Source organism: Pyrgilauda ruficollis, unplaced genomic scaffold, assembly GCF_017590135.1.
Source record: "Pyrgilauda ruficollis isolate IOZ18807 unplaced genomic scaffold, ASM1759013v1 scaffold231, whole genome shotgun sequence".
NCBI classification, from domain to species: Eukaryota; Metazoa; Chordata; class Aves; order Passeriformes; family Passeridae; genus Pyrgilauda; species Pyrgilauda ruficollis.
In genome coordinates this window covers 111,312-137,228 of record NW_024522651.1, presented here as the reverse complement: position 1 = coordinate 137,228, position 25,917 = coordinate 111,312, and the positions used below count along the sequence as shown (strand labels likewise).

At 40.9% G+C, this 25,917-nt stretch overlaps 1 protein-coding gene across 1 annotated transcript in view; it reads left to right on the top strand.

Annotated features, from left to right (window-relative positions):
• PLPPR1 (phospholipid phosphatase related 1) overlaps positions 1-25,917 on the top strand; it is a 119,741-nt gene that overhangs the window by 629 nt on the left and 93,195 nt on the right. The gene's annotated exons all lie outside the window — the stretch shown is intronic.

The following is a 25,917-nucleotide window of genomic DNA, read 5'->3' as shown; positions in this document are numbered from 1 at the left end:
GTCAGGTCGGCATGTTTTGAGAGACCCCTGACACTCGGTGTTTTTGCATCTCAGCAAAACCTCCGTGGTAGAGAAAGGAAAGAAATGCAGGCGTTTTGATCAGCTGTCAATGACAGCTTGCAGGTAGAGAGATTCAAGCTCTAAGGTTGTACAGTAGTTCTCTGGCTCCTTGTGGGTGAGTACTTGAGAAATAAATGTGTCAGAGTAACAGCGCTCGTCCTGCATGCGGTGTGGTCTTTTGTGGGGCATGAAGGCACCCGGGACAGAGCAGGGACCCCAGCAGACATCCCCCCTCCTGCAAATGAGGTGGGTATGGTGAGAAAAAACAGAGATCACCGCTCTGTGCACAGATTTCTGCTTGTTCCTACTTGGGCACAAGACGGAGTGTTGTTTAAAACCTTTCATTCTGTACAATGGGGGTTTTGTTCTTGCTTTGGGAAGGAAGGTTTCCATAGGAGTTACTGAAGAAGGGGTTACCTCTGAGGCTGAGGCTACTTAGTGTGATTCCCCTCAGCCTTTAAATTTCAGGATCCCATTTAAATATGAGGACATTGCTGTGGACCTCCCTCTCTTTTAAATCATCTCTGCTGCTCTCAGGTCTGATTTTTAGGTTGGCTGTTTCTAAAAATAAAGACTGATAAGACCTTAGGGAAGTCCTTTATGCATTTGTCTACAGGTAACTCTGAATATACTGTACAGGAAGAGAATCTTCTTTCAAGGCTTGACACAGGGGAGGAAAAAGGACAAAATTTACGTCAGCTGAGGAACTGTCAAGCACTGGGAGCTATGACAACAGCTCCTTACTACCTTCCCATATTTATTTGTATTCCCTCCTTTCATTGTTGGCTCTCACATGGCATATTTCAGTCTTGGCTTTTGCCCACTCTGGGTGGAAAACCAGTGATGCTGAAAAAGATAACTGAACCAACATGTATGAGCAAGGATGATACCAAGTGGCATTTCTCCTTTGATATGGTGGATGTGAACTTGTTTCATATGTATGTGTATGCATATGTAGAATTACTACAAAAATCTGGTCAGAAGCGTGCTGTTGGCGCTTATTAGCCTATTTCAACACACAATAAAGATTTTTTTTTTTCTGATTGATGACACATCAGAGGAGAGAAGGAGCTAGTGGGGAGCCATATCCTTAATTCCTCAGTCATGTAGTCACATCTGCTCAGTTACAGAACCTTTTCCTTGGTCTGTAAGTGGAGAAATTTTGTCTGGGTTGAGAGAGTTTAGTAACAGAAGAAGACTTTAATTTTCGGTTGATTTTTTATTTGTTCCTCTACCTCAATTTTCTTCCACAGCTTTGGTTGTCTTTTTTATTTTCTTTGCTCACTCTTCCCTGTCTCTTTGTTCAATGGTAAGAGTCTACCTACCATTGTACTTTGTGGGCTTTTTTAAATTGGCAAACATATCTATAATTATTACTTCCATCAGACAGTATGTTGAACTGATTAGCCTGTTTTCTTGTGCTCTAGGTTTTTTTCTTAATACTTTCTGCAGCCACAAATATCTTGCAGTTGTGTGGATAATACAACAGCATGGAGGACACATGTTTTCCAATTGTGTTCACGAGTAGCTAATGTGAATATCACTTTGGGATTTTATTGTGGAATTGCCACTTATTGTGGCACTAGACCCTCAAGATATGCAAACTTCTCTAATAGAAAACAGCTACATATCATCAGTGCTTAAAAGAAACATTTATTTTATCTACTAATGCTGTCCTATGTGTCCTGGCTGAAGTTACGGTGAAAGAAACTTTTTCCGCTGCTTACTCTTCAAGAGTGAGATCTGTCTTCAAAAATTTTTCCCCCCATCTTTGTTTCCTCAAAATAAAGGTAGAACAAAGACAAATTCTGCAGTGCTGATGCCAGAAGATTTATGTGCTTGTCTTTTCACTCTGTCCTGGTTTGTGCCCAGCAAGTCTGTGATACATGGTCAATTCTCCACTAGTTTTCACACAAGGGTGATGAAATCAGCTGTGCCACCTTGTTCTGAGTGACTGAAACCAGAATGCTTATTTCATAGGAAATGGGTAAGTGAGGACACCCCAGATTATGACTTCTTTTGAAATCTTTGCTGGGAAGCAATGAGGTTTTAGACCTCATTGCTTCCCAGGTGAGATTCTCATGTGACTTAAACCAGTCCAGTCCTGTTCGTGTTTGGCTGCTGGGAGGTTAGCTCTCCAGAGCCTACTGCATGGTGTCTGCTGTGGCTCTGCCTGGGTGAAAGTGATGCTCTGTGCTTTGAATTTTCCAACCCTGGAGGAATTCCATGCTCTTCAGATAGCCCCACCTGATGTTACTTTGAATTATTCAGACTTAGCCCAGTACAATGACAGGGCATTTTTTAAAATGTTTTGTTTTGTTTTTGTTTTGTTTGTTTTATGTTTTGTTTTTTATCTTACCACTGAAAAGACTGGGTGCCAACATCAATTTGGAAACCCAGTTGTTTTCTGAAGAAGACCTAAAGCTCTTGAAGTTTTTAATCGTTAGATGTTTGGATGAAGCATGAACACAGAAATAATGATCAGCATGTTTATTGCTGTTGGTGTGCAAAGTTGGTGCTGCAGCTTGCTCACATATTCTCTCTTCCCTATTAAGGTGTTGTTTGCTAGGTTTGCATATCCAGAGTGAAACTTACTTTTCAGTGGGGCTTTTCAGAAATGCTGGCTTGGCAGCAGCAGAGACACCCATTGTGAGGGGCATTGTTGTTCACAATGCATGTCCTGATTTTGAAAATCTCATGCTTTTGTAAAAATTGTGCTACCATCAATGTCTATTGGATGGACATGGGGCTGAAAAGGAGAGGCTTCTACTATCTACTCTGTATAATCATTATTTGGGTTGTTAGATATGGAGTCAGCATTCATCTGTTTTCTTCCTTTTTGCGAAACCGCTTTATTGGTAGCCTGTACCTGTCAAAACAGAGCTGAATAGCTGGCCTGTGTTGTAAACAATCAGATGTCTTCACAAAAGCATGTAGTGACAGGATAGGGGGGAATGGCTTTAAACTGAAACAGGGTAGTTTAATTAGATTTTAGAAGGAAAAGCCTTTACTCTGAGGGTGGGGAGGCACTGGAAGACATTGTCCAGAGTTACGGATTCCTCATACCTGGAAGTGTTCAAGGCCACTGAGCAATCTGGTCTAGAGGAAGGTGTCCCTTCTCATGGCAGAGGGGTTGCAAGTAGATGGTGTTTAAAGGTCCCTTTCAACCCTATGATTCTGTGAATCACATGTAATAGTGATGGGGCAATTCCACACAGTCCTAGGGAATGGAGGGTAGCATCATTCCTATAGTTGACTTGTTACACTATATTTTTCCCTAATAGGCAAAAGGATCATTGTCTGTCCAACCTCTTGACGTACAAGATAACTTTCCTTACCCAAGTGAGTTTTCTATATTTTATTTCAAAAGGGTGGAGCTTCATGTGGAATGTGTTGTGGAGCTGCCATACTTTCTGGTGAAAGCTGTACGGGATTGTTCAAGGATTTAATTAGTCAGAAGGGGGTGGCTACAGGTAGAGGAGTGGGGACAGAATGGGCTTATATGTATAAGACAGTGTTTTGATCAGTTTTCCTGAATGATTTGTGCTGTGTTATTCTTGTATTTTAACCAGAATGAGAATTAGCTTCAAGACAGATCCACGTGCAGAAACATGCTGATCATTGATTTAACATCTCCTCTAGGGATCTGAGGACCAGCATAAACTGTAAAGTCATACCACTCATTGTCAAATAACAGAAGTGTGTCTGCTAGATAGAGGTTTAAAGTTAGCTATGGGGCTTGGCTATCCTTGGCTTTTGAAGTAGGAGTTCTGCTTTTCTTGTTTTGAGGGTGTCAATGTTATTCATGGCCATACAGTGTGCCACACTGCCACACATCCTCTACTCCTTCAAGCCATTGTTTAAATAGCCTTAACAATACATGCCTTCTTTGACTTTATTTTCTCTTTGCTGTGCTCTAGCAAGTGGAAAGCTGATCCTTTGCTCAGAAAAGTTATTCAGTGGAGGAGCAACATTTATCACTAATGGCTTGTTAAGAATGGCCGTTGACGACAAAGAGGTTTTTCAGAAATCATGACAAATGCCCGTGAGACACCAACTCTCTTAATAGCTCTAAGTCCACTGTTAAAATCTCAGAAGGTGGAACTGATTTTGAAATTGAACTCTATACAACTGCAAAATCAAGCTTCATTCCTGTCTGAAGACAGATGATGTATAAGTCTCCAGAACATGTCTGAATCTCATGCCTGGTTGGCCCTGGCAGAGTCTCATGTGAGTGGACCTGAATGCCTCTTAGAGGTTGTCAGAGCTCTACAGAGGTTTAGGGTTGGACCCTCTTAGAAGAGCTGCTCTGTTGAGTAACTCAAACAGGAGCATGAGATTGCAGTGTGAAATTTCCACAGATGTTTGTTCTGCTGCTTTTTGCTGCTTCACTGAGGTTCCAGTTAATTCAGAATCCTGCTTCATCATCCATGAGTTTAAATCTATCAAAAGGAGAGCAGGAGAAAAAAAAAAAAAATCCAACTTCAGTGGAAACACGCACACTGCAAGAGGCATTTGTGCCACCTTTGTATTCTGCTCTGTGCTTCTGTCACCCATGCTTGTAAAATACTCAGTGACAACAAAATGAAGTACATTTAATTTCCAGATATACAATAATTTATTGTATATAGTGAGTAATTGTTGGTAGCTCTTCTGTGATAACTTGTTTTTCTGCTTGTTCCAGACTTTGTTCCATTCCTTGTGCATAGAGTGGGACATTTAGTAACACATGAACTGAAGAGAAACTAAGCTATTTTTTCTTAATTAACTGAGATATTTTGCAAGAAACTTGAAAACTCTAACTTTGTGTAATGCAGCTGAGATTTTTGGAGAATCCCATGAGAATAAGTTATGGGAGAAAGGCAAAGTATTGGATAAATGAAGAGTAGTTGTAAAATGATGCCTTTTCTTCTCTAGAACATCTATATCACTCTCTTGTGTGCTCAAAGCTTGCTTGTAATACTGATGAAATACACTCATTAACCTGTCGGAATAACACTGTTATGATGGCAATGCTGTATTTGGATAAATTAAGCCAGAAGAACAATTTAGAGTTTTCTCAGTTTATGCAGTCTGGTGGAGGAGTCTTGCCTTTCACAGAGCAAACCTGCTGTACAAGCTCATGGTCTCCTGTGCTAGGAGCTCTCCTACCTTGTGATGTGCCATGGTCAGCAAGCAGACCTGAGGACAAGCAGGACAGCCTACAGAACAGAGAGCTGTGGGGTGACAGCCCTGCAGACTGCCCCCAAATGCCATTTGTAGTGAAGTGTCCCCAAACGTCTTTTGTTTCTTTGTAAGGACCATGCCATAGATTACTCTGAGCCCAACAATGCTTTTGAAGGAGACAGCTGAGGAGGTGTCTTGTTATTCACTGTGCTGGGAATGCTGTTGATCAGCAGGGAAAACACACGTATGCTGAGCAGAAGCCTGTGCACATCACTTTGATGTGACTTAGGGAGATGTCAAGTGGCTCAAATCTTTGCTACCTGTGGTTGTAATCCATCGTGGTGAAAAGTGGAACAGATTTTAAAGAACTGGGTGTGAAAAATTATTTGTCACTGGATCATTGCAGCAGCTAGAGTATTCAGGGATTTGAATTGCTGGTAGAATGAGGTCCACCTTAAAAAATACTTGGGGATAGTGGGTATGTTTCTTAAAAGCAGGACCAGGTCAGGGAGAAGAAACCGGTCTCCAGCATTGTACTTTGAACACTGGCCTGAGTCAAGGGAATTTCAGTTCTCCACAGTGCAAATGTAAGCCACAAACTGATGAAGGTTTCACATCCTTGCATCACTCACACAATTTGGTCTCAGTTATCCTGAGAATACAGTGAATGCTATTTTGAAAGACATAAGAAGATATAACACAATTTGCCAGTCATGAAAGCCATCACAAGCAGGTAGTTTCTTTCAGCAGATCAAATACCAGAAAAATAAAGTGCCGTTCAAGAAACACCCAGCTTCCTGAGGCTTTCACTGAGATCCTACTATTTGTTGGCTGCACAGGTTATGTACTCTGAATGCAGACATAGAATCATAAAGCCACTGAGGCTGTAAAAGGCCTGTAAGATCATCCACTCCAGCCATTAAGCGGTGTACTGGCTTCATGGTTGCACATTGGTTTTCTGTGCTGATGGGCATCAGACAGAGGGCAGCCCTTTGGCGCAGCCTGTGGTTTTGGGAAAACTAGAGGTGGGTCATGGGTTGTGGCCACCACACTACTACTGTAAGGCTGCCAAAAAACACGAGACAAATCATTTGTACATAATCATTTCAGGCACCGCTGCAGCAGTGAGAGGAGAGAGGCCATTGTTTGTGTGGGGCTGTCACACACAGTACATCTGCTGCTGCCCGGTGCATGCCCCAGTGCGTGCAGCCGGTGACCAAACATCACAGAAACAGCTCAGAAACTCTCAGGTACCTGAGGTTACATAAGGACAGCGGCAGCTGTGAAAGGAAGAGAAATGAGGGGTTCGGTGATACTCAGCTTGGGCTTTGTAGAAAAGCTGTAACAGCAATGCTGAGGTGGCTGAGGGCCGCGTTAATCTGCCCTGCTGCCCGTCCCAGGGGAGGTGTAATCCTCACCAAAGAGGCGGCACCTGGACAGGCACGGGCTCAGCTCTCGGGATGGGGGAGCTGCCTGGCGCCACTTGTGTCTGCTCACAGATCATGCAAGGCAGTTGCAGAATATTACTAATTCACAGGTGTTCAGCAAGAAAAGCTGTGCCTGTGCTGCAGCAGATGATCTTTAAAGAGAAGCTCCTCGAGGACTTGTATGTTTTGCAGACAGAGGAGGAAATTTCAACTAGAAATGGTTGGTCTATGGCTTTGTTTCTCTTATTCAGGCAGTTTCCATAGCAAAATAAAAATCTACAACATACAGATTTCTGCCAGAAATTACTCAGATTTGAAAAGTTCTGGCCCAAAATATTGAGCACAAATATTAAGCGTTTTCTTTTTTTTCTGTAGGGCTGTTTACTTAAAATTGCAAACATAAAATTATATATCATTTTGAATAGCATTATTGGGGGTGAGGGTTGTTTATCTTCTTTGCTTATTTCTGGTTGAGAGTGCAAGGGTTTATCTGTTTTTCTGTATTCTGTTAGCACCATGAATTTGACAGAGAAGATTCTGCTTTTGACTTTGGAATCTAGAGAAGAGATGTGAAGTAGGAAAACAAATTAAGGATCTAGTGAAGGACCCCTGTGTCTGCTAATTCTGTTTGTGTGTATATCTGTGTTCATTATTTGGATTTTTAGGGAGAATTTCATGAGTTTGTGGTTCAGTGATGGAAATAACTAGGATCTGGGAAGAAAATTATTTTGTGTTGACCAAAGCCATAAGCTGTTTTTCTTGCTAACAGGAGGAAAATAGGGTGTCATTTCAGATATACTGAAATATTTCTTTTGCTTTGTATCACTGTTTTATCTCTTTATGGTTTGCAGTTTCATTGACTAATTTTATTTATCCAGAGTTCAATTTTGAAACTACCTGCTAGATTTGATGACCAAAATTGTGTTCACCAGTCCCTCTGTTGCTCTTTCTATGGATTCAGCAGCCCCCTTAAGAGAACAGAAAGCAGAGCTAGGGTTCCACAGAGTAGCAGTGGTGTGACCTGTGTGCATTGCTTTTATTCAGTATTGCCTGAGGTGCCTCAGGAAGTAACTGCATTTATCCTTACAGAAAAAGGACCACCAAAGGCAGATTTTCCTGTCACTCTAACAGCCCTTGAAATAGAAGATTAAGACACTCTATTTTTTTAATAAGATTCATAACAATCTTGTTGCCTAAACATAATATCAGACCTCACTTCTAATCCCCATAGGAGTAATTAATAAGTTCTTTGCATGAAGAAATATTATTGTCAATCTGAACAAAGAGCAACAGAAAGAGACCCTGACTGGGATGACCAAAAAAAAAAAAAAAAAAGAAAAAAAAGCATAAATAGCAGTGATCTCATTGTCATCCTGATGGTTTTTTTTCTGAATAGGAATATTTGGGTCAAGGAAATGGTGTAGAAACTTGTTGACATTTTTTTAATACCCGTGGTTCTGAATCTCCTGGCATGGCAGTCTGTATTTTCCAGTACATAATGACCTGCAATTAATCTGCAGTCATTTATCCAATCAAATGCTCATGTCTTTGGAATCAACACCGGTGGGGTGCTTAAAGGGAAAACAAATCTCTTATGACATCAATTAATCCGTTTCAAGAAGGAGCTCATTCTAAAATGTCTTGCAGCCCAGCAGCCCTATAAGCATTATTTCAGTGTTCAAAAATAATTTAACTGTCAGATAACTGATGTTTGAGAATAATTACTATCGATAGTTTTAATTGATAGTTGACATAAACTGTATTCCATCTTAGGTTAGATAAAGTTAAATTAGGGATGGATGTTAGTACATCCCTGGTGATCTGCAGATAGGCCAAAAGTTGGAATATGTTGTTCATCATGTAACTGAGATCTGTTACCCAGGATGGCATCAGCACCCACATGATCATTACACCCTGCTGAACTGTGAGGGAAGTTCGCTTTGAAATTATTTTGTTGCTGGTTGCCACACTGCTGGCAGCAGCTGAATGTCCACAAGGTCCTAGGACAGCACTTCCTGCCTCAGCTGAGCTGCCTGCTGCATTGCAAAGGGAGAATGACAGCCAAAGGGGAGAATATTCTGCTTTCCTCAGGGCAGTGTGGCAGTGGTGATATTGATGATACACATACAGGGACTGACTTTTTCATTGTAGACTTTGGCATTAGCAGCAAGGAAATTTCTGACAAAATTTGCATTTTTCTTCCCTAAGCATTTTTAAAAGTTCATTTCTGATACTAGAAATAGCTACTTGACTAGTGTTTTAGGACAGACTGTTTTTTGGTTTGCTTTCTTTAAGTCTTCATTTGCTTACCATGTATCACCTTGGCTAACATACAACCTTGTCTTCTTCAGTCATTTCTTCTTGGGAAACTAACATCTTCATAACACTTTCTTAATGTTGCCATCCTTTTGTAATGGTAAGGCTTCATTTATCTTAAGAGGAATTACTCCCTTGGTGTCATTTATACAGTGGAAACAATATCTGCTGCTGTCAGAGACTCGGTCTGATGGATGTATTTCACAGTCATGAAAGATTAGTTAATCTGGTCCAAAGTTATTCATGGGGTTCTTGGCTGAATAACTCAGTGAAATGGTTTCACAGATCTAAAATGCACTCACTCACCTGAGAGCAGATGTTTGGTTGGATTATTTCTCTTGTGGGGCAGGAAAATTGGCTTTGAAGTGTGAGCAATGTGAGTTCCAAAGACAGGAGTACTTTAAGGAACTGTAATTTTCAAAAGAACAGAATGATTTGTTGAGTGAGAGGCTACTCATTATTCTTTTGATATGTATTTTCTAGTTTCAAAATTCCTGCTGAGATCATGCTGATTCCTGGTTCTAAGATGTTTGCCCTGGTATAGAGGGCTAGCAAAACAGCTGTTCAGCTTTAAATCCCATTACACAGGTCTCATACTAAATTTTACCATGGAGGGCACACTTGCTGTTTGCAATAATGTGAGGTGGAATGATTTAAAAAAAAAACCAATACTGTATTGTGGAACAACAAAAAGCAATAATTTTAAAATTGCCATTCCTCTTCCTTGTTATTCACAGTAGGGATGGATAGCCATAGCAAAATTCTGACTACTGTTGCTTGTAGAATTCCATTTAGCTTGATGATCTTCAGCAGAAGCTAGTCAGCGATGTGCGGGTCATTTAAAAAATAAATTTAAAGGGGAAAGTGTATTTATTTAACTCTATTATAAAGCATTCCACAAGGGAAATAGATATCAGGAATAAAATCTACACTGTTTTGCGAGAAGAGGTGAATGAGTCAGTCAATAGTATATTAATCAGAACAGAAGGAGCACAGTGAGAGCACTTTTTCAAGTAAAGCTCATCACAGGACAAAAGTGCACATTTTGAGATTTGTGCATCCTGTGCCCCAGTGAAATGGTAGTACCAATGCCTGTATGGGTTTTGATTGGCATTGAATGGTTTCATAAGCAGAAAGAGATGAAGGAGATCAGGATACCTGAGTCCTCCCAGACTTCAGACTAGCATGGGTTTTTTATGTGGTGCTTTGTCCCTTGTCATCTTCTCTGTCATCTTGTAATAGAAAAAAAGCCTTTTTCTCTCCTCCATCCACACCCTTTGCCCTCAAGGCAGATGTGTGAGGTGTGCACTTCAGGAGTCAAACCAGTCATGTCCATTTCCTTCGTCCTCCTCAACAACACTTAATGTACCAGAACTTCCAGGTTTTGATTTTTTTTTGCTTTAAATGAATACTTCAGTGTGATCATCCAAGTTGTGCAGCTCTTTTGGGGTTTGTTTCCTTACAGGTACTCAGTGGCAAGGTGTTCAAGAGCCTGGCTGCCAAGCGTCAGGTCCTTTTCAGGTTTGTTCCCAGCTTGGCTACCAGAAGAGTCTGGTGTTCTCTGACCATCCTGCTTGGATATTCAGCCTTCCTGCCTTGGCTTTCCATAATACACTGGTCTTCTCAATCCTAGTTTACCTTTGTCTCTTACAATTTTGTTTTCATCTACCTGTGATGATGACAGAAGGTGAAGCATCCTCAGTCACTGCATCATGTGAGAAAAGTGAACTGAGATTACTGGGAAGTATTATTTAAGGCATTCTTGGTAGCAATTGCACCTTTGGAGGTTCTTTTAAGCCTTAAGGGTCTCAGTGAGAGAGTCAAAGTTTTGTTCAAGCCATCAGTGACTCAAGACTGGTAGTTTTTAAAAATTTTTTTGCTTTTAAGCCTTCAAACAGCTCTTCTACTAGAAGGTTTTGTTGATAAGTTGTTAAGCACATCAGGTAATGGAGGTATTTCAGTTCAGGTGAGTGACAGGTGGAAACTGGAAACTAATTTTCAGGACTTCTCTCTCCCTCTGCATTAGCGTAGCAGAAGCAGTTCCTGCCCTGTTTTATAATTTTTTCTGTAAACAAGGGGTGAACATTTGAGCAGTGACAGCTTGCAAACAGTTGCTGAGATGCTGGGAGGATGTAGCTCTTAGGCTGAAGGTTGTGCAAAACTCTACATTTAATGTGTGCACACTATATCCATATTTGATGAGTGTGAGTTAGATAGAACTGGGATTTCAGTGGGTGGGGAGAAGGCAGATTATAATGATGTAAAGTGGAGGTAGAGAAGGAAAGGAATGGAATGGTGTTAAAGGTAGTGGTTTTGTGAGCATCAGTTGTTTTGGCTGTGACAGAACGTTACAGCAATGAGAGTTGATCTCTCTTTATATGTTCCAGGCTGAGCAGAAGATGGGGTCTCCCCCAGATGTTCCTGGGGTGCATGAGGATAAATAGATAAAGTCTATTACAATTATGTTTCGAGTCTTTCATCTAGGGAAATACTGATATTTCCAGTACTCATTACAAAGGATATCCTTCACCAGTGACCAGAGCAATTGCTAGCCCGATTAAGGATGCCTGTGAAAAGAGCTTTCCTATTTCAGGCAAAACATCTCAGAAAATGGAAAAACCAAATGTTTACTGACTCACTTGTTCTTATGTGTTGTAGCACTACTATATTTGCTCAGAAATATAATTTGACAATTTGAAAAACTGTTAAATATTATTCATATTAATTTCATTAATATGAAAAACTGGCTACAATAAAACTGTTTGCCGAAATGAAAAGCATCACATCAAAAAGCTTTTCCAGGGTGGACCAAGCTCAAACAATTTAGCAACTCATGCATATGTTAACACAGAATGTCATATCTCTGAACCAACCCTATACTGCAGAGCTGTTATGTCAGGATTAAGGTTATTGGTGTGCCTTCAGCACTTACAGCTCTGCTCTGCCACTGCACTCAGAACTTGCTCTTGGTTTGACCTCCCATGCAAGCAGGCAGGGAGTTTCCTTTGTTGATGTTCTAAACACAGCAATACATGTCTTGTCTCAGGAACATCCTTTAAAAAGGTATCTGAGCTTTAAACGTATGCTCCAGAGAAGCACACGTTTCTTTTCCTCTCTCTTCCTGTCTGGGCGTGCAGCTCGTGGCACTGATCTGCTGACAATGCAGGCAGGGGAGTTATACAGGTTTACCGCAGAAGATGGCTCATGTCTCATGTGCAGGGTGAAATATAACCCTATGCACATAGCCTAAGTTTTATGTACTGCACACCATAAGGTGGATTAAGCGGGTGAAATTCAGCCAAATAGGAACGTAATTGTGTTTTCCTCTGATTTCTGGTTTGCTCAGGTTAGGCAGTGATTAATGCAGGCACTCAAACTCTTTCTAGTTGTTGTGTTACTTTAAAAAAACTAATTTTTCAGAAATCTTCATTATGGTGATAAAACTTGCAGCTCCCATCCTGGTCATTGTTACAGACCTGAAAATGAAACAGGAACAAAAAATAAATGGCAAATAAAGTCCGTGTGTGTCCACTTTTTGTGTTACATTACAGACCTTTTGGCATCGACTCATTCAGATTTGGAGAAGCTTCGCTGCAAGAGACTTTCAGACCACCTTTCCCCTCACTGTTGCTATGGTTTTTTTTTCCCATAGAATTTAGACCTTTGGTTTCCATGAACTTAGTGGCAAAGCTTCTACTGATTCAGTGGGGTCAGGGTTTGACCCACTATTTACAGGTGCTCCCCTCCCCTCAAATGTAGAATCATAGGTCATTAAGGCTGAAAAAGGCCTCTAGAATCATGCAATCCAACCTTTGATTGACACTACCATGTCTACCACGAAATCATGCTCTAAGCATCACATCTCCGTGTTTTTTGAGCACTTCCAGGGACAGTGATTCCACCACTTCCCTAGTCAGCCTGTTCAAGTGTTTGACCAATGAAGAAAATTTTCCTAATATCTAATCTAAATCTCCCCTGGAACAATTTGAGTTTTATCTTACTTAACATGAAAAAGGCTAATGCCTAAAATAAATAATTAAAGAAATGGACTATCTTGCCTTGATTTCAGATGTTTTCCAGGGAACATTTTCACAGTATGGTTCATTTAAAAACACATATGTTGTGCATGCTGACAAACAGTGAACAGCAATTTATCAAGGCATTTCTGCTCCAGCCAGATGTGTGTTTGCCTGTTTTGCGTCAGCCCTCAGTGTAGGCTCACCTCTTTTTGCTGTCACCTTCCACTCTGCTTTGCTACTGTTGTCTCCTGTCCTCGCAGTCTTATGGAAAGACAATCAACTCAAATTAGCTTCTCTGCAAAAAAAAAAAAAGACCTGAAACTTTCTGGAATGTGTGGCATCACATTGAAGAGCTGCTAACACCAAGTGACTTCTTCTGGAAGTTTTACTTCTGGTGATTTGGCCAGAAAGCAAGTGTTGGGGATATAAATTGGGTTGACAGAAGTAGAAAGGGTGGGTTCTTGGATGTGTTTAGGTCAGGAGTTGAGGGTTTAGGGAGAAGCTGTAGGTAAGTTTATTATCCTGCATTTGCTACCACCCTCCAAGCACCTGGAGGTTGCTGCTGTCAGGTGCGATATTGAATGTGATCTGTGACTGCTCTGATGCTTTTATCCTAGTCCTAGTGTCAGAGATTGGAAGTTCAGTTTATCTGCTGCTGAAGGGGTACAGATCAGGCGTCCGAGCTGCTTGTACTTCCAGTGACTGTGCTTCATAAGCATCACCCTGAGCAGGGTACCTCAGAAAATCAATCCTAATGTTGTCTTTTCAGGGCTTGAAAAAGCTCAAGGTGGGTTCTACAAGAGATAGGTGTTGTCTAGATGTGGATGTGAAAGGACAGACTGGATAAAAGAATTACAGTCCTTTTGACAAAAGCAGTGGTAATGTAACAGAAATTTGTCTGAGGAATGGTGTTTTTATCATGGCTCATAGACCATCGTACAGGCTGCTGTATTCCTCAAGGGTCCAGATAATATGGGGAAAATTAGCCTAGAAACAAGGAGCACTTAAAAATTTTAGTCTCACTTTGCTACCCACTTATTATTATTGCAGCATAGCTGAGTTTGGTAATGAAATATGCCAATTATAGAAGTTTTCTTTCTCAAAACTGTAGGGGAAATATATTTTTGATGTCAATTGCCTTGTTTTTGTTTTTTTTTAATAAGAAGCTATAGTCCTTTTTAGAATGTTTTTTGAAAATAGATTTTGAGGGAAGAACAATTATCCTGGTCAAAATGAAAAATATTTCAAGAAAGACAATTTTATTATTCTTCTAATGCATGTGTTTTTAAACCCAGCACATGAAACCGAAAGGCAGATCCCCTCTGTGCATGATGAAATGGAAGAATTCGAAAATTTAGAAGGAAAATTGTTACTAAGAGAAAGTGTATGAAATTATATTAAATTAGTTCATTTGCCATACAGTCTTTTCTTGCAGATTTTGTTTAACATAGAGGTGTGTTCCTAAGTAGCAGGTTTCCTTTTCACCGAAAGGCTGTTAATAATTGACATGATTGCCATCCCTATCTTCATATCAGCTCATTCTTCAAGTGGAATATTAACCAGTGTTGCTTAAATTGGATCTCCTCTGGAGGGCCTGCAGTCTTTGGGTAAAAGGTGGGAGAATATCTTGGCACTCCAGTGTTTTTTTATCATCTCTGCCATTCCCTGTGAGGATGTGTTTTCCGTTATTGTTGGAAAACCTGATCTCTGACCTGTGTGCAGCTGCCTCACCAGGACCAGCTGTGAGTGCTGTTTTCTGCTGCCAGTCCAGAACTACCTTCTACATCCACAGCTGCACACAAGCCCAGCTGGAGACACCAGGCCAGGCTCTGCTGACACTTGCATCTCTGTCATCTCTGTGAAAGCTTGTGAAGAAGAGCAGAACCTAGCCCTGTGGGTTCTCTGATGGATTCCACTTGCCCGTGCCATGGGATTAATTTTATTTCTGCTACAAACTCACCCTTGAAACTTCTGTCTGCACTTACCTTCTACCCTCTCACTTAGATTTTCTCTTGAAAAGCATCAAGCTAACCTCTTCTGTCCTTCTCACTTCACAGTGTACATTTATTTACATTGGCCTTCTTTTGCGGTGATACCAAAGCTAACATCTACAACACACCTCACTTGTGCTGTGAGACATTTCCATTTCACCACAGTCACAGTGGAGTGGTCTGTAGGAGTCAGGCACAGAAAACTCTGAGTGCTCTTTTCTTCCCTAAATGCAAAAGAGGGAATGCTGCACCAGTGGTGACTGTTTTGGTGATGTGGAGCTACCTTTCTGTGATGAGTAGCAGTGCTTGTCACCCCTAAAAATGTTTCATAGGAAATACTCCCAGAGCCATCCAGAAGCTTAGAGGTGAGATAAGTTTTAGAAATGCAGTCTTTCAAAACAATCAGGTTTCTCAGCTAGGGTGTTAATTAATTTCAGTGAGCTTAATTAATCTTAGCACACAGTAAAGAGACGGACTAATATACAGAAGTGGATTTTACTGTTAGCCCCTTCTTCTTGTTGGTATTACTGTGCTCTGATCCTCTGTGACCACTGATCCAGACAAAGTAACTTGAGAGAAAAAGCCTCCTGTTTCACCCCAGCCTTGCCATCCTCATAGTCAAGAATGTCTTCTCAATATCTAAACCTGTTCTCTTTCAGTTTAAAGCCATTGCCCCTTGTCCTATCACTCCATGCCCTTCTCAGAAGTCCCTCTCCAGCTCTCTTCTAGCCCCTTTCAGTACAAGAAGGTTCTCTTATCTTCTAACCTTCTTTTGTCCAGGCTGAACAATCCCAATTCTCTCAGTCTTCCCTTTTTTTTCTGGCCAACTTTCCTGTTTGATAATGATGACACCACAAGACATTAGAGACCAACATTTGGCTTATAATGCAGCATATCTTGGATTGTATCAGACCTTTGAATTTTAACCTATTTTGCTTGATTAATTTTAAAACATGTATTTTGTAATTTCTGTCAAGCTTTGTGAGTGGCATTGCTTTACAAGCCTACAAGTGAAAAAACTGGTGGTTTGCTCCATCCCGGAAAGAAAATTATTGAAAGATGTAGCTAATTTTGTACCTTGACAAGGACTGAAATTTTTCATTTAATAGGTACATTCCCAGATCTCTGTCAGGAGAAGAGCTCTGGCTTCATTGAAGCCCTGCCAGGTCAACTGGAAGAGAGCAGAGGCTACAGAATACAAGAGCTGTACCTGACCATAACAAGAACAATAATTTCAGTTTGGTAATATTTTGGTAAGGTGGAATGAAAGGCTTTTCAAGGAAGGCTTATAGCATAGGGTACATTAATTATTACTCTGTTATTTTTCTTGTCAGTCTACAAGAAATGTCAGCCTGATTTAAAAAATTTTTAGAAATATTTTATTTCTTGAACAAGGTTGTTCATTTAGCTTACTATTCTGGAAGTTTTTGCATTGGCTGAGCAAGCCAGAGATACACAGTGTGGTACTCATAAGTGAGTATGAAGATAATGAGCATTGTTTAGAAGTGTGCTTGTCAGAAATTCAGTGTTTTTCTAAAAGATACTGTTCCATGTTCAGCTATCTTCTAGAGCCCACAGGATGAAAGGAGTGGTTCAAACCAAAAGCATGGTTTGTTACTGATTGGCATATTTTAGAGACATTTTGCAAGCGGTGAAAGAAAATCTCGATGTAGAATATGGGCATTAACATCAGAGGAAGTCTTCTGCTGTATAAGAAGATAAACCAGAAACAACAAATAGAGAGGGAAGCAAGTGATTTATCTAGTCAGATTTAGGTGATTGAGATTACACCACTGATTCACACAGGACACTGGATGATAAGATGCTGCTTGGGGCCTGATATTTGATGCACTGGCTGCTACACGTGGGTGGATACCGAAGAGTGGTTCTACGCTCTCTGGCTCTCCTCAGTTTCAATACAGATTCCATTCAATACCTGTTCTGCTGTTGTCTTTATTGATCTACCATCCCTCAGACTCCTCAGATCCTCTCAGCTGCCTTATTCTCTGGCCCAGTTGTTTAGTCTCCTTTTCAGAGCTCTGCTATTGCAACTTACTTTACACTGAGTGGATTGAAGTTGCTTCCTTTTCCCACTAGCTGGATTTAATCTCAGATGCACATTCTGGATTATGTTTATTACAAAATATCTTACATTTTTAAGAGTTCATAGCATGTTATCTAAATTTCTTGGTGCCTAGCACAGGTGAACTCCTGCTGGCTTCCACACATACACATACACAGTCCTGATTATCAAAACCAAACATAAAAATATAATCAAAAAGTAGGGTGCCATTTTACCTGCTGTTACTTCCTTTAACTTCCAGTATTTCTTTATCTATCTAAAACCTTACCTAAGAAAGTCTAAGACTATATTACAAGAAAATTGAGGCATGTAAAAAGAGGAGGCTAAAAGCTCTGGTGACTTGCATAGTGTAGAAGTATCCTCAAAGTGTTTCTTGTTCAGTTGTGTTGACAACGACCTGTTTTACTGTACAGAGCCCAGTTAAGTAGCCAAATGCTTTTCGTAGTGCTTCCCTGTCCCCTTGCTCATGCTTGATTAGGTTGAAGATAAAGGAGATCCCAGGCAATGGTAAGCTTTGTGTCTGGGGGAAGAAGAGTAGATTCAGTGATGCAAATAATGCCCAGCAACTTCAAGAGCAGAGGCTCAGTTGTAACTCAGCCTCTGACCTTGCAAAATTGGGGGTGTCCTCATCCCTCACAGGTTTAGACCTCTGGGAAATGGTACCTTCTACCACTGCCTCAGTTTGCAAGCAGTTGTGAGGACGCACAGATTGAAGGCTTCATACCCAAGGACAACAAGGAAGATTCAGTTATTGTTTTTTACCTGAGTAGAGTTGTTAGCTGCCAGATTTTGCAGCTTGTATCTGCTGTGTTTTGCACTGGGAGCTTAAAGAGTTAGAACAGCCTTTTTTTTCTCAGCTGGTTTTCCTTTGGCTTTTGTTTGTTTCATATCCCCTAAGTGTTCTGTTGCTGAGCATTGTCCCTGCAAGTGTGAATTAGAGAAATTTACTTCATTTCACCTTCCTAATAGTAACACCTGACTCTGGCAGTTGGAGCTTTAAAAACAAGCCGGACTGTTAAGAGTGTAGGGCACGTAAAACTGCGGAACTTGAATCTCAGGTGGCAGAAGGTGAGGTTAAAAGTGTCATTGGTCCCTGATGGATACATCCACAGCCTGGAAGCATGGGCTGGAAGTAGGAGTTTCTCTTGTTTTATGATTTTTTTGTGTCATATCAAATTGGGGTCCATCCCCTACACAAGATGCACGTAAAATCTGTTTCTGCTGGCTGATCACCCAAGTACTTTGCCTTTTTTTTTGGTGCTACTGTTCTGTCATATTCTTCCTTCTTAACCCTCTGCATCTTATCCCCACATATGCAAAACTCACTTGTTTTGTCATTAAAGTAAAAATGCTACAGGCAATACTTTTTAAAAGAACACCAGTGAGTATTCTGGACTATTCAGAAGTATGAAGTCAACATTTCTGATGTAAAATTATATTTTTTTTAAGCAATGGCTTTTTGGAAGACAAGTGTTTTGCTTTCCTTAGACAGCATTCTGTTGTTTAAAAGGTGACCATCAAAACCAGCTGGAGTTGCATTCATTTTCTTTGGCGGTTCAGGGTTCCCAGCCAGGCTACATCCATGTAATACAGCAAGGTTTCCAGGAAGGGATAAAATGCTGCCTTGGAATGGCCCATACACAGCTTCTTTGTAATATTCTTTCACCTCCAACCATTTCAGTCCAAGGAATTCCCAAGTTGGATGTGATTTCTGTGTACGGAAGAGAAAAACAAGCATGTATTTACGGGGCTTTAATTCCCTAGACAGCCACATGAGCAGAGAGAGGGGGAGAGACGGAAATAGCTGAAGCAGATTTATCTATTAATTGGAGGTGACATCCATGAAAAATGTTTTGTGCTTTTTTTGCCCAGCCGTGTTTTGCCTACCAGTGTCTTCACAGCATTAATCACAGCTCAAAGGTTCTGTGGGAAACCTTTTCCACTAGGTTAAGAAATGCTAGTTGGATATGGACTTAATGTTTTGTCCTTCAGAGGGTTTGCTTGCTGGATAGAGGGAAGGAAGGCTGTCAGCTGAGGGTTTTAGCCCTGGAAAGGAAGCAAGCACCTCTGCTGAAAAGATGTTTATGTTTTCTTGCTATTAAGGAGCTGTAAGTATGAGATAGGCAGCTGCTAATATTTCTAGGGGCAGAGGAGGCAGCTTGTAAATGGCCTGACACACGGGCAAAAGACCTGTCTGTGCTTTTAGCTGGGATCTAGGTTAAGAGGAGCAACCTTGCATGCAAATTCAGTGATGAGAGAGAAGCGTGGTTTTGTGTGGTGGACCAGCAGGACATCTTTGGTCTTGTCTCAAAGGGTATGGTGCTCCCCCTGTGCAGGGCAGGGAAGGAAGGACAGGACAGTACTGTCCAGAGAAGGCAGGGAGACCTGAAAAGGATCATGAGGCTGCCTGTCTGGGTGAATCCTTCTTAGGAGCACTGATCTCTAATGGACTTGTTAGAGAAACAGTGAGTTTGTGCATATGAAAGTGATTTGGTTTTCTGGTATTTTGTGTGCCTATTACAATGCAGGTCTAACTGCTGTCCTCACCTTGCTCTGTCCCCTATTTCACAATAGGACCTCTGATGGGACCTCCTCACAAACAAATCTAAAATTACTTGGGCCCAGCCCAATTTACACATGAAGACCAAATCCCTAGAATATACTACTGGTTATTCTGGTTTTATCTCCAACGAATTTCTGGTTTGTGTTTGTAATAGCAACAATGTGACAAAAAAAAAAAAAAAATTCAAACATCAGCATGTCTAAAAGACTGTAAATCAGGTATGTTGAAACACATAAAATGATGAGAGCTGAAATCTGTTTAAAAAAATCTGTTTGTTGCAGAGCCATGTCCATGTGGATGTGATTGTGGAGAAGTCTGTTGCCTGTAGTCTTGGAGGCATTGTTTCATTGAACAGTGGCAAGGAGTGCTTTGGGGTGTGTGTTGCTATTCACAGCAGTGTCACTTGAGCAGGCACACAGAGCTTTGAGGTTAAGGTTTCCTGAAACATCCAGGCTTGGCCTAATCCAGGCTAACCTCTCTCATATAGCAACTGATGGTGCAGTTTATACAGATGCCAGTAAATGAAGAGTTTAAGCCTAATGCTGTGGAAAATCTTATACAGAGAAGTATTGTCACAGTTGGGAACCATTGCCACTGCCATATTAGACTGGTTCTCAACCATTCCATAAAGGAGGACTGACCCAAGTACTGAGACATCATAGCAATGACTGGAGAGGGAGAGAAATCCCTGCATCATAAATGTAATAATCAGCACAGTATTGTCAAAAGAAAAACATCTGAAAAAAGATATTACTGCTAAGCAGTAGCATAGAATATTGTGGTGTTTGGAGTATGGCATATTGAGATTTTCATGATATATGAAGTTTTAACAAACTACTTGAACACATTCTTACTTTAAACTGTTCAACAGTCTTAACTTAAATGGTTGCACCAAAACCATGTGGTCTTTTTGTTGTTGTTTTTTGTTGTTTTTTTTTTTTTTTTTAAACAGGACCTTTCTAAATGGCAGAGCTAATAAAACCAAGGACAGTGCAATTACCTTCTGTTCGATTGCATTTTCTTTGAGATTTAACAATGAGAGATATTTTATTTGTATTAAATATTGCTGCATGTAGCTGAAAATGTGACTTAGTTTGAATGAAGAGTTCTTCAGGTCAAACGAAACTCACTATTGCGGTTTATTCTTACTATTGGGACTGGTCTAGGTGCTCCATTTGCTTCTATTGCAAAGTATCTTTCCTTTAATACTACACAGGTCTTTTTTTGTGAATAAAACCACAGTGTTAATGCATTACCTGGCTTTTCAGTTGAGGAGGCGAGGCCTGTTGCAATATGAATCCTGAACAGGAAACCCCAAATCCCTTAAATTCACTGAATGAGGTCAAAAGCAAAATTTTCAGGCTCCTGTGGAGTGCTCTTTAGGGCAGCACAGGCATCACAAGTTTGTGGGTACAGGTCAGGCAAAGCAACTACCTTTTGGCCAGTTCTTCTTCTCCTGCAGAAGGGCAGCCCCTGTTTACCTGCCTGATCACACTGGCATCATTTATGTCAAATCCAACAAAGCTGGATTTGCAATTGCCCAATGCCTCTTCTTTGACTACAACTACATAACTTTATAGTTGTCTGTTTTGCTGAATATTGCTTGGACTTAGTGTGTTATGCAGACAGCCCCAGTGGAAGGAAAATCATCTACATTCCCATTTCTTGGAGACACATCACCCTTTTCTCCTTGTGCAAGGGTAGTGTGATTTTCTCCATCTTGCTGAGCTGAAAAGAGCAAGGAGGTTTCCTGGGACCAGCAAAGAGGGAATGGGAGAAGGGTCTGGGGCAGGTGCTGCATGGCAGCGCAGGGGATGCTGGCAGCTGTCCACTCCCTGCAAGCCCTGGCAGAGAGGAGAGCCATGAATTCATGCCCACAACATCTAAGGCCAGGGAATGAGTAGATTGGGAATGCTGGTTCCTCCAGTCCAGCTGGGATTTAAGCTGGGCACACAGAGCTGTGTGATTTAGCAGACACAGATATGCCGACATCCCTAGCAAACAGGTCTTGTAACAGTCAGCTTGATTTTCTTCCTTCCTCTCTCCCCCTCGATCACATCCTTTGTAATATCCAGATAAATCTGTGTGTGTCTGGGCTCAGTTTCAGGATCTCTGCTGGAGGGTGATCAATGTCCATGTCTCTGCTGATGGATGCTCAGGGCTGGTTGAGCCCACTGCCAGACAGCTTCCACCAGCTCCAAGCTGGATGGTGACTCCCTGTAGCCATCTGGAGCTGGTCATGACCAGCCCAGCCCCCAGCCATACACTGCCATACACTGTTTGGAAAAAAAGGTGGAATTGCTGAAGGAGCAGAGGAGTGAGGGGAAAAGGGTGAGGAGCAGGAAGAGCACAAAACAGCCCCAGGAGCAAGTCTTGTGGCAGTCCAGGACAGTTATCCTGCATGTTTCAGCCTGGAGGAAGAGCCCAGGAGCAGTGCAGAGAGGAGCCAGCATGTCCTGATCACTTCCAGCCCATCTGAGGGGTGTGTGGGGAGGGAGGTGTTAACCCACCACAAAACTCTGTCAAGGAAGCACCTTTCACTCTCTGAATTAACTTCTCTTTCATTCTTAGGGGCTCTGTTTGGATACTGTAAATATCTGATTTAATGTTTTGTTTAGCACTAGGAAAACATCTCAATCAAACAAAAAACTGCTGAATTGTGCAGGATTTGGTTCTTTCCTCAGCTGTGTGAGGAAAGTCACTCATCTCAGGCTTGTCTGTGCTGATTTGTATGAAACTCTTCTTCAAAATTGCTTAAGGGTTCTGGACTACAGAGGCAACATAGTTCTCCCAAACAGTTCTTGATCACAGGCAGCAGGTCCCAGATTACTTTGGTGGTGAGGCCATGCTCAGGCTGGCCATGTTGACCAGACATATCACCCTCAGTGAAATCAATCCTTCCTTCCTTCCTTCCTTCCTTCCTTCCTTCCGCCACTTCCTTCCTTCCGCCACTTTGTTGCCGCCTTCCTTCCTCCCAACCAGAAGACTACTTTAAGTAGAGATTTTACCTTTTCATAACACAAGGTTAGCCACAAAGCAAGCCCTGACATTTTTTAAAACAGACTGGGTTAGAGCAATCAATTTTTTTCCCCTGGATCTGCCACTGCTCTGCTCTCACCTGTGCTGGAGAACCGCTGGGTGCTGCAATGGTGGTGCAGGAGGTCTGTGACTAGATCCTGTCTCGGGCAGTGATGCATGCCTGAATGCAGGCCTGCTGTCATACTCCAGTTTGTAACCCTTTGAAATACCAAGCTTCAGCTTCCACACATACACACAAACCTGCTAACAGCCTCCATAGGAGTGTAAGTTTCCAGAAAAAGTATGAAGTTGCTTGATAGTTGATGACAATAATATACTGTTTCAGTCAGAGAGTTCAAATGGTGCTGCCAAACATCACTAAGCAAAGCCCCTTAATACAGAGTGATCACAGAAATGTCACTGAAAAACAAAAAAGGGCACATCTACTGTAAATTGCAGTAATGATGTAGAGCAGTAGGACATTGCTGTCTTCATAAGCTACTGAAAGATAAGAACTTATTCTAGTCCCAGTCATAGCTCAGGTCTCTGATCCTTTTCATCTCATTACCCTGCTGAGCAAACAGTAAAGCAATTTCAAAACTAATACCCTGCTGGATTGGGGTAATGCCTTCTAAGATATAAAGTGGAGTATGCTTTAAGTGTGTCACTCTTTATCTCCAGACTTTTCTTGCCTTCAAATGCCAAGTTGGGCACCTGTCCCTACCCCTCTGTTGTTAAAAGAAGGATTGGTTTCATGTGGACAACCTTTTACAGCTGTTTGAGAAGATGAAATCAGAGTAGGATGACAAACTTTTTTTAGCTTTATAGTTACAGTTGGAGACCAGCACAACACATTAAAAGATCTCTTTTGTGTTCATATTTCAGCCATTTCAACAATGCTGTAGAGGAATTGAGAGTTTCTGTGAAATTAGAGTAAGATGTCTTTTAAAACTGGCATGATTGATGAATGACAACAGGAAATATAGTTACAGTCAGCTGCCATTAGAGTTAGAAAATCGCTTGTATAGTGGTTTGCTGTTCCTGGGGTTTTTTCCTAATGGAAAGGAATAATGCATAAGGCCAGGTTAGAAACAAATCGTATGGTGGTTTCAGGACGATAAAGGACTGGTTTTATTTTGATAATTAATAGATATTCAACATATTCTTTATCAGAATATTAGCCTTTCTCTTTCTAGCTTTATTGCAATGCCATTTCTGGCTTTGAGAAAGTTACAAGTGCATAAACATTGTATATAAATCAAAGTATTTACAAAGCATTATATATAAAGTAAAGCCATTGCATTCTGCCTTCAGTAGAAAAAAATCCCTCACACCACTTTGAAATCCTCCATAAAAAGGCATTACACAGTCTAAGATCAAAGAAAAGACCTTACTGTCTTTGCAAAGAAAACTTTTTTAAAAATCTGTGTTGCCTCTAATAATTTTTTTTTTCCTTTCAGTGAATTTTAAAATGTACTGGAGATTGTTCTAAACTGAACCAAACAGAGCCTCAACCTTCAGTATATGTGCTAAGAGCTCCAGGTACAACTCCAGTTATTTTTATAAGTTATTTATTTTTATTGATTTTTGAGTTATTCATTGATTTTTAGCAGGTGTTTTGAAGTGATCTTGCTGTGGCTAGGTGTAGAGAGTTGCCTCAAATTAAGCTGCCTGTAAAAAACCTGTAAATGTAAAAAGTCATATCTAATGTCAGAACAGTGCCTGACTGTCATTCGCTCAACTTTTAGTTCAGATTCTGTCCAAGAAAAGGAAATGTCCCTTTATCTTCTGTGTTTTTGACAGGTGGACTCTTGACTTTTTGCTTTGCCTTAAAACAGGAGTGTTTTGGTCTTGTTCAAGTTTGTCACATAAAGCATTCTTTAAGGGGGACAATCTTCTAAACTTAAAAATCTCTGTTAGAGGAGAATCTCTTACAGGATCCACAGCTAGGTGTTCCAGCTCTTCAGACAGCTAGGCCTTTTTTGTCTCTTCCTGATTTTCTTATGAAAAAAAAAAAGTCACCTTAGTGTCTATCACTGAAGAGATGCAGAGCAAGTAGCATAAGCTTGCACTTGCGGTTTAAATATTTTTTTCAGACAAATAACTAGATTAGCCAAGATAGAGTGCAATATTCAGCTGACAGTGGCCTGATGCTCTTTGTGTTTGGAGTTTCTGTAATATGAACTAACAGTTCTGACCTTCTTTGTTGTGTCTGTATTGAGTTTGAAACTTACTTTTGTCCCTAAGCTGGCCATATAATTTTCAGGAATGCTTATGTTGCTATAGTTTAGCAATCATAAAAAAGTTCTTACGTACCAGTAGGAAGAAAAGAAAATGCTTTGTGGACCTCTCTGGTGGAGAAATTACTTGTGATCAAGAAGAGGGAGGCTGGGTTAATGGTACTGGTCTGAAATAGAGGTTTCTGTCTTCTCTTTGGAAATGAAACAACTGGGAAACAGAGCACCTCTGCTTGCTCCCTCTCAGGACAGGCCTTGGACAGGAAACCTCTTCGAGGTCTGCTAAGGAATTAATCATTCATAACCGTGAGATTTGTCTTCACCTCTCTCTCTTCAATCCCAAAAGAGGATTTTGTATAGTTGTGTATGGTTTATTTAGTCTTTCAAGTTTCACTTTAGCAAGAAAAAAAAATTCATAAAGGTTATGTCACCTTCATTTGAGACTCTTATCCCACTGGTTTGGTTGGAAGGATATTCTAAAGCAATATCCATGGGTACAAATTCTTTATGTTACATTTGAATCTTGTGAATGGTGTTTCCATGGGAATCACCTGATAGTTGGGCAGAATATGAGGGAGTGGACAAGTGGTGTCACAGAAGGAGGAAAAAAGTACAGCAGAAAAACTCTTGTGAGAAAGCAAAAAGATTTTGCATTTTGAAGATTACAAATTTGACTTCATATTCTCTGTGGACTTTGCTGGGCGAGCAAATGCTGCCAACAGTGGCATCTGCTGCAGGACTGAAGATGTGGCTCTTGTGGCCTGGAACTGAATCCTTCCCTTTTATCATGTGTGGATGAGGTGCTTGGTTCTTTTTAATTCTTTTATTATTGTTATTATTAATAAGGTAGAATGTTGGGTGTTGAGAATGCTTCTTTTAGATGGGAATAAAGTAGTTTAGACAATGCCAGAAGTGAAGCATATTTCCAAAGCAAAAACACAGGAGAAGATAGAGATCTGGTAAGTGCAGATTCTTTTTAAGCTGCACAGATGGCCCAACCTCACAGCAGCAGGAGGATGGGAACAGCCCTGTGTTTC